We start from the raw sequence: 9,611 nt of genomic DNA, 5'->3' as shown, positions 1-9,611 counted from the left end.
GAATTAGCTTTGGTTTAAAATTTTAATATGGAAAATCTAAGTAATATGTACTAAAGAAGTTGATTTCAAATATTCCATGTATAAGAAAAACCCTTTCACTTGCTAAAATTCTTACATCTTGATGCCCAAGAGTCTTTATTTTTCTGGTACCAATTCTTTTGTGCTGGGTGCATTTTTTTTCTTTGGATTCTGTGAGGTGCCTGTAATTATGCTAGAAATTTTGAGTTTTGAGTTTTAGATAGTTCTGCTCATAATTTACTAACACTAGTCACATACAGTCTTTAAAAAAATAGATGGGCCAAACCTCTCAGTTTACTGCGGGGGCCTCGGCTGGAAATCGGTCGGGGGAGAAGAGGGGCGCTTGGGAACAGCCCCGCTCCCGCTCCCTCCCGAGAGGCGTAGAGGGCGGGCCTCCTCGAATGGCTTTCTTGCTGGCTGCTTGCGGAGGTTTAGATTCAGCATCGGTTCCTAGTGTCCAAGACTTTGACAAGAAACTGACAGAGGCTGATGCTTACCTACAGATCTTGATAGAACAACTAAAGCTTTTTGACAAGCTTCAAAACTGTAAAGATGATGGACAGAGAAAGAAAATTGAAACTCTCAAGGAGACAACAAATAGCATGGTAGAATCAATTAAACACTGCATTGTGTTGCTGCAGATTGCTAAAAGTACTATTAACCCTGTAGATGCAATATATCAACCTAGTTCCTTGGAGCCTGTGATCATCACAATACCTTCCCAGACTGTCTTGCCTCCAGAACCTACTCAGTTGTGTAAATCAGAGCAGCGTCCATCTTCCCTATCCGTTGGCCCTGTGTTAGCTACCTTGGGACATCATCAGACTCCAACACCAAATAGTACAGGCAGCGGGGATTCACCACCTAGTAGGAGTCTGACTTCTCCAAACCATATCAACTTGTCTCCAAATACAGTCCCAGAGTTCTCATACTCTAGCAGCGAAGACGAGTTCTATGACCCTGATGAATTCCATCAAAGCAGCTCATCTCCAAAGCGCTTAATAGATTCTTCTGGATCTGCCTCAGTCTTGACCCACAGCAGCTCGGGAAATAGCCTAAAGCGTCCAGATACCACGGAATCACTGAATTCTTCCACGTCCAATGGAAGAAGTGATGCTGACCTTTTTGATTCACAGGATGACAGAGATGACGACGGGGAGGCAGGGTCGGTGGAGGAGCACAAGAGTGTCATCCTGCACCTCTTGGGACAGGTTAGGCTCGGAATGGATCTGACTAAGGTAGTTCCAACATTTATTCTTGAAAGAAGATCTCTTTTAGAAATGTATGCAGACTTTTTTGCACATCCGGATCTGTTTGTGAGCATTAGTGACCAGAAGGATCCCAGGGATTGAATGGTTCAGGTCGTGAAATGGTACCTCTTAGCCTTTCAGGCAGGAAGGAAAGGATCAATTGCCAAAAAGCCATACAGCCGCATTTTGGGTGAGATCTTTCAGTGTCACTGGACGTTACCAAATGACACTGAAGAGAACACAGAGCTAGTTTCAGAAGGACCTGTTCCTTGGGTTTCTAAAAACAGTGTAATATTCATGGCTGAGCAGGTTTCCCATCATCCACCAATTTCAGCCTTTTATGCTGAGTGTTTCAACAAGAAGATACAATTCAGTGCTCATATCTGGACCAAATCAAAGTTCCTTGGGATGTCAATTGGGGTGCACAACATAGGGCAGGGTTGTGTCTCGTGTCTAGACTATGACGAACATTACATCCTCACATTCCCTAATGGTTATGGAAGGTCTATCCTCACAGTGCCCTGGGTGGAATTAGGAGGAGAATGCAGTATTAATTGTTCCAAAACAGGCTATAGTGCAAACATCGTCTTCCACACTAAACCTTTCTATGGGGGCAAGAAACACAGAATTACTGCTGAGATTTTTTTCTCCAAATGATAAGAAGTTTTTTTGTTCAATTGAAGGAGAATGGAATGGTATAATGTATGCAAAGTATGCAACAGGAGAAAATACAGTTTTTGTAGATACTAAGAAGTTGCCTATAATCAAGAAGAAAGTGAGGAAGTTGGAAGATCAGAATGAGTATGAGTCCCGCTGGCTTTGGAAGGATGTCACTTTCAATTTAAAAATCAGAGACATTGATGCAGCAACTGAACCAAAGCACAGACTTGAAGAAAGGTAAAGAGCAGAAGCCCAAGAATGGAAGAAAAAGGAAATTCAGTGGGAGACAAGTTTATTCCATGAAGATGGAGAATGCTGGGTTTACAATGAACCGTTATTGAAACGTCTTGGTGCTGTGAAGCATTAGGTTGGGAAGCACTGAGTTCATGCCTGATGACCCAGGTGGTAGCTCCGCCTAATGAAGCAACAAACAACCTTCCTTTGGGAGAACGTATTGCTCCCTTCTTACTGCAGTGGTTCCTATCTCAGGGATACTGGACTTTATGATGCAGATGAACAATTAAAGCAGGAAAAGCTTCTTTTTTCCTCTGGCAGTTACAGTTTTGACTTCAGTCCTGAGAAAAAAACCTTCAGGTTTTGAAACAAGATGTCTGCTCTTTTCCAAACCCCATGCTTTGAAAAGCATTTATAAACCCAAATCTCATACTCTGCACTCTAGTTCTACTTTTAAGATATTACATACCAAGTGTTTCCTACTTTATGTATCTTGGGTTACATACATATATATATGCACACGCACACACATATATATACATGCACATAAATAGATACACATTGATGGCAGGTTTTTCATAAATACTCATCTGTAAATACTGGTTCCTCAAGAGTTGTTTTAGAAAACTAGCACAATGTATCAAAAATCAAGTGTTAGGAAATTTAGTTATTTCATCTATAATAACTTTTATTTTAGAATTGAACTATTCAATTTATCTAATCCTGGAAAAAAAAATAGTGGGATGACTTCTACACTTCCAATTACAAAACTTATCTGCACTAAAGAAGTAGGTCCAAGAATAATAAACTGAGGAGTAGCCATCTACATACATTTACATGTGAGAAAATGTATTCATAAAATTAAAAATCACTTGCATAATTCTCAAAGAAACATAAAGTTCCTACATAAGGGGACCAGAAAGATGCTTGGAGAAATTTTTCCCTGACCTTAATCCTGCCAGCTGCTTCATGGCATGGAATTAAAACAAGCCTCAAGTCTGGTTCTGTTCCTAGATCTTCCAACAGCTTGCTTTGTACCTTCCAAGTACTTGACCTGTTGGGGCTTTAGATTTCCTGTACATATTAGTCAAGAGATGGTTGAATGCAAATAACTTGAATCTGCCTAAAAATATATTTATTGGAAGACTAAATGTGTGACTCACAGAATCCAACAAGTGGCAATAATGAAGGAATGGGAACCAGAAATAAAAATAAAAACTATTGGAAAACCAAGGCATTTACTTACTTTCCATTTTTCTATCTAGAGCCAAATGTCTTCTTTTCCCATCTCTCTCTCTCTCTCTCTCTCTCTCTCTCTCTCTCTGGTTTGTCTCTCACCATATGACCTAAAATGCCACCGTCACCATTCAGATATCCTTGTAAGTCCTAGACCCACAACAAAATGACAAAGTACCAAATCTCTCTAAACTCCAACTCAGGTTCCAGAAAGAGAAAATAAAATCATCTAACTTAGGTTATGCTTCATCCTTTGTTCCAACCAATTATAACCAAAGAACAAGAAGAGATGGAGAATAAGTACATTTAGCAAGAATTGTGGAGAAATATCTCTAAATTTTTGCTAAGAAAATAATACGTGTTGAAAGGGAGTAGATTGTTGGAGGTAACAGTTTACATCTGTAAGATTCCTCTCTAAAACATTAAGATGTTCTAATGACAAATAGAGATCACAGACAATGATTTGAAAATACTGTATATTTAAGTACCTTAAAATGGCAAATAAAAAAATCAATATTATTTATTTTATGGCTTGTTTGGATTGCTTTCTATATTTAATTGACCATTCTGAGTTAATTAACAAACTTCCTAATGGCAGAGACTCAAGCTCTTAATAATTGTTTGATTTAAATCTTTTTGGCAAAACTGAATTTGGAAAGTTATACTAAGTTTTAAACAATGACTTACTATTTTTCAGTTTAATGATCTTTTACCAAAAACACATTAAACAAATATATCATAAGAAGTCATAGTCCAAAAAAAAATAAAAAATGAAAAAATAATTTAAGAAAAAGAAGTCATAGTTCAACATTCTGGTTTTGGATAAAAACTAACAAAATGAATAAAATGAGAGTAATTAGCAAAAATCTAAAAATTATATTGGGATGGAAGTTAAATATTTGCCTTCCATGCACACACCAAGAGAGGGGAGATCAGGAAACAGGTTTTTCTTCTAAAGGCTCAAACAGAATACAGGTCTGGGCACCTTGATTTTGGAATTTTGATTTCCAGAACTTTAGTATAATAAGCTCAATTTGTTTTAAACTATTAAGTTTGTTAAGTTTAAACTATTAAGTTGGTTACAGCAGCAACAATAAACTAATACATACAATGGGTTTCAGAAAGAAGAATACTTCATGAAGGTAGTGATACAGCTTTGCACCTTTCAAGAAACAGTGCCTTATCAGTTCAATGCTAGCAATACCCACATTTCTCCAGTTTTCTTCTCTTTCTTTGGAGAGTATCACAAGCTTGTTTTACATTATGTCTTATGCACAGTCCTTATTTACTTCCAAGTTTGTGTTTATGCCTTAAATATATCTCATTGTTCCTTTGTTTTGTTTAGTCTGAGGTTGACATAGAATGCATCACCATTCTTCATATTAAAATAAATGAATTTTTTTATTCGACTTTTTTCACTTAGCTCTAGGGTTTTAAAAATGAGTCAAGATCAGAAAATGAGAGTGAATCTAGCCATCTGAGCATTTCAAATTTTAAATTCTTCTGTACTTATGTATGTTTATTCTAGTGGCCTGCATTCTTACCAGAATCTTACTTAAAGGAGTGGCTTAAACAAAGTTGTAAATAATGACCAGAGCCACAAAAACTACAAAGAAAGACAAGCAGTCAGCACCTATAGGAATGTAAGAAAGGACTCTCCACTCATCCCTATTTTTCTTTTAGCTGCCACGACACTTTATTTTTTAAATAAACTAAAATTAACAAGTAGACCATGTTCATAGCAATAATTAAGACCTTAACATATCCAAAGAAATGGAAATCCTGCAATATTTCTTGTGATTTTGAGAGGACTGTGTATTCTGCAGTTTTTGCATATAGTATAATGCTCTACTTGAGGCATGATATTGCTAATTTTAATTGCTCCATTACAAATTTTCATTTCTACTTTTTTTTGTTTTGTTTTGTTTTTTTGTGGGTTTTTTGCTTTTGTTTTGAGACAGATTCTCATTATGTAGCTCAGGCTGGTCTTGAATCCACTATATAGCCTGGGGTGGCCTTGAACTCATGACGATCCCCCTGCTTCACCTTCTCAAGTACTGGGATTACAGGTGTGCGCCACCAAGCCCAGCTTTCCACCTTTAGCTGTCAGTTACTGAAAAAGATATTTTGAAATTTTCTGTAATATTTGTGGATCTATGAATTTCCTTTCAGTTTCCTGTTTTTGCCTTATGTAGTTAGGTGCTTTGTTTAGTGAAGTATGCAATAAGAACTGTTAGTCCTTGTTACAGAACTGTTTTATATATCTTTATCTGATCACTGTAATTCTCATTTACTTTGAATTAAAAATTGAATAGTGTCAAATTAATACAGTTTCAGCATGTTTTGTTGAGTCAAACTTAGGCTAGAGTGTGTTTTTGTATAATTTTCCATTTAATCTGTGTTGTATGTATAAATATCTTACATATGTTATATTTTTAAAATATTTATATCCTTTTCAATTGATAAATAAAATGTATTAATTAAAAAATTAAATTATCTTAGCAAGTTTTTTTTCCCAACTTGACCTATGCCACAAAGTCAACTTCCAACTTCTCAGCAGTTCTGCTTTTTTCCATCCTTGCTTCCATGTGCACCACAAAGCTACTCTTCCTTTTTGCTGGATGTGTAAAACTCACTCTGCAGAGTCATGTCCACATTAACATTCTTTCTCTCTCAAATAAACTAGGTCACTTCTATTTGTGTGGGTGTGAAGCAGTTTTCCCCACCTTCCCCTTTTCTGAGATGATAAACTTGAAGACAGACTTGTTTCACAAGACTCAGATCTAAAGGTAAGGGGAAAAAATGTTTCTCAATCATAGAATTTTTCATCATTTTGTAGAAATTTTCATCATTTTGTTATCTTTACCTCTAAACTGATCCTCATGTGTAAATGAAACCATTCAAATATATCCTATAAGTAAAATGCACGTAATATCTTGAGTATTCACAATGCCCTGAGCACTTGACTGCTTGCTTTTATATCATTATTTTCTTTTTAGTAATTTATTTATCAAATGCATGATTATAATCTGCCAGTCACTGGCATATACACTTTACAAGTGTTGAAAGTTTTTGAGCATTCTATTTATTTATTTTGATTGATAAATAATAATTGTGTACAGAGTCTACCAAAAATATATACACATTTCAAGAAAAGAAAAATAGTATGATGTTCTTTTCAATAGATGATGTTACCCTCCATGGGGGACCCTAGAGGATGTCACATATCGCAGAAAACCGATTACACTGCTGGCTCTTAGAGAAGAAATTGAAAATACATGTACAGCAATCTCAATGGACCAAGGTTATCCAAGCAGCATTTTTCCATACTAATAAGTGTCTGGAAGCTAATGGCCACCACTGAGAATCTCTTGTAATTGTGGAGGCCAAAGGTAACTTGTATTAATCTCATGATGTCTCATTAAATTTAGTATTAAAATATTTATACTAGTTTTTCTTTTCCTGAAGTGTGTATATAGTTTTGGTGGATTCTGTACATTTATGTGGCAGAGCACGATGATTTAATCTGTGTATACATTGTAGAAAAGTTAAATCAAGCTTCTTAACATATACATCACCTCACCAACTATATTAGTCCATTTTCTGTTGCTACAACAAAATACATGACACTGAGTACTTTAAAAAGAGAAGGTACTTTAGTTCACAGCTCTGGAAGTTCAAGAGGATGGCCTCAATATCTGCCTAGCTCTCCTGGGAATGGCATCACAGTAGCTGGAGCCCATACAATGAGATCAGGCATGACATGAACTCATGACACAACTCAAGGGTCAAGTTTGGTCTCTCATAACAATTCATTCACTCACTGGAACTAACAAGGGTCTCACAAAAACAATTTAACTGCCTCTCACCAGGTCCCACCTCTTGAAGATTTCATCACCTTTCTCATCACCACACTGAAAACCAAGTCTCCAACACATAAAATCTTAGGGGATTAACCACAACCAAACCATAGCACCAATTTATGATGTGTGTGTGTGTGTGTGTGTGTGTGTGTGAGAAGAATGTGTTGAAAAGCTTTTCTTTCTCAATTCTATCCTTCCCCCAGCCTGTGGTAACCATATTTCTATTCTCTGTTCCTACAAAATCAACTTTTAAAAAATTACACATATGAATAAAATAATGCAGTATTTGTCTTTCTGTACCTGTATTGCCTGCATCATTTAACTTAGCTTATTATTGCCAAGTTCCATCCATATTATTGCAAATGACAACATTCTCTTTTTTTAAAGACTGTATAACATTTTACTTTCTACATCTATTACTTCTTCCTTATCCATTTATACATTGATTGACATGGTTCCTTCCATATTTTAGCTATTAAATGAAAAAGAGAGAGAAGATGTCTCTTCAACATGACAAACTCAATTATATATATAGAGAGAGAGATAGGTATAGATATAGATATAGATATAGATATAGATATAGATATAGATATAGATATAGATATCCCAAAGTGGGATTACAGGTCATGTTATAGTTCTATTTTTGGTTTTTTGGAGAAACTCCATACTATTTTCCAATGTGGTTGTACTAATTTGCATTCCCATCAATAATGTACAAAAGTTCTGGTTTTTCTACATCCTTATTAATACAGTATTTGCCATCATTCTTCTTTTTTTATTCATTAATTTTATTGATACATTTTAGGTATACAATATGATGACATTAATCATTGGGAATTTGTACATTTACATGATATATCTTGGTTCTTATTTTTCCCCCATTCCCCTGCACTCCCTTTAACCCCTCCATCCCTCTCTATTTACAAAGACTTTGTTTCTGTTTTTTCCCTTACTCATATTTTTTCACAATAGCCATTCTAACAAGAATAAGATGGTGTCTCATTGTGCTTAATTAGCATTTTCTTGATCATTATAAATATTTAATATTTTTTCATGTATCTTTTGGGCACTTGTATATCTTCTTTTGAGAAATGTCTATTCATATTCTTTGCCTAGTTTTTCATCAGCTTACTTGTTTTCTTCCTATCAAGTTATTTATGTTCCTTACACATTCTGGATATTGGCCTCTTAATATATGTGGTTTGCAAATATTTTCTCTCAATCTCTGGGCTGTCCCTTTGTTTGCATAACACTTCCTTTGTTGTACAAAAGCTTTAAAATATTTTTATTTCACATAACAAAACCATGAAGTAAGTGTTATTATTAAATAGAGAAAGTGAGTCACAAGCATACAAAGTAATTATCCCAAGGACGTAACCTAGTAGGTGGTGGAGCTGAGGTTGTAACTCAGGTATCTGTTCCAAATCTCTTCTCTTAACCATACATTATACCTTCATTTTCTTAGCATGCCATATCTACCATCTGGTACATGCACTACACTGTGAAAATTTCAGAACTAGAATATGAAATAATGTGTCAGTCTGGACACTCTCAGGAGCCAGTGCCTAAAATCTAGAGAGCACTAGTTTAAATAACATGTGGGCTTATTGGAAGGATGCGCTAGCTCACAGAACTGGAGTAATATTCATAGAAACAAAAGCAGAGATGAATACCTCAGGAACCAAAAGAGGGAGTTTATTACTCTCAGTTCAGTCTCGCTTGCCTTCTCTCTATTCCTGTGTATAACTCTTTCCTTCCTTCCTCCCTTCCTTCCTTCATGTTGTTCCTCCTTCCTCTCTCTTACTCTTTCTTTTTAACTGTGTATAAATCATAAAGAATATAGATGCAAACTTTCTCTAGAATTGTATCCTTCAACTTGTTCATAGTACTTCTCACTGGTTCTACACAGAAAAAAGCCGCACAAAAATGTATAACTGGGCCTTTCTTTGGAACTCCAAGATATTCCTGTGGCCAATTGACAGAATCTCTCACAGTTGACAGAATCTCACTTTTATACAAAAAAAGGCCACTCTCTCTTTCTTTTTCTGTATATCCTTTTATTGGTACGTTTTAGGTGTACAATATAATGACATTCATCTTTGGAGATATGCACCAAAAGAGTATGTAATACTCTTTTGGTTCTTATTTTTCCCCCTTCCCCTGCCCTCCCTTCAACCCCTCCATCCCTCCCTATTTACAAAGACTTTGTTTCCTTCTTTTCATTTTCTCACATTAATTCCATTCCCTTCTTTCCTTTCTCTCCCCCTCCCACTTCCCCTTCCATTTTGGCTCTTTTCTTCCTATTTCACATTATCTATTATATCAAAAAGGCCACTCTCAAAGCCTGAGG

General features: G+C 35.8%; 1 pseudogene; it reads left to right on the top strand.

Moving 5' to 3' along the window:
- The first annotated feature begins 419 nt into the window (after positions 1-419).
- LOC101709296 (oxysterol-binding protein-related protein 9 pseudogene) lies at positions 420-2,295 on the top strand (annotated as a pseudogene).
- Positions 2,296-9,611: the final 7,316 nt, after the last annotated feature.

Source organism: Heterocephalus glaber, unplaced genomic scaffold, assembly GCF_053883595.1.
Source record: "Heterocephalus glaber isolate CG9 unplaced genomic scaffold, H.glaber_assembly_v1.0 deba00001720, whole genome shotgun sequence".
NCBI classification, from domain to species: domain Eukaryota; kingdom Metazoa; phylum Chordata; class Mammalia; order Rodentia; family Bathyergidae; genus Heterocephalus; species Heterocephalus glaber.
This window is presented reverse-complemented; position numbering and strand designations above follow the sequence as displayed.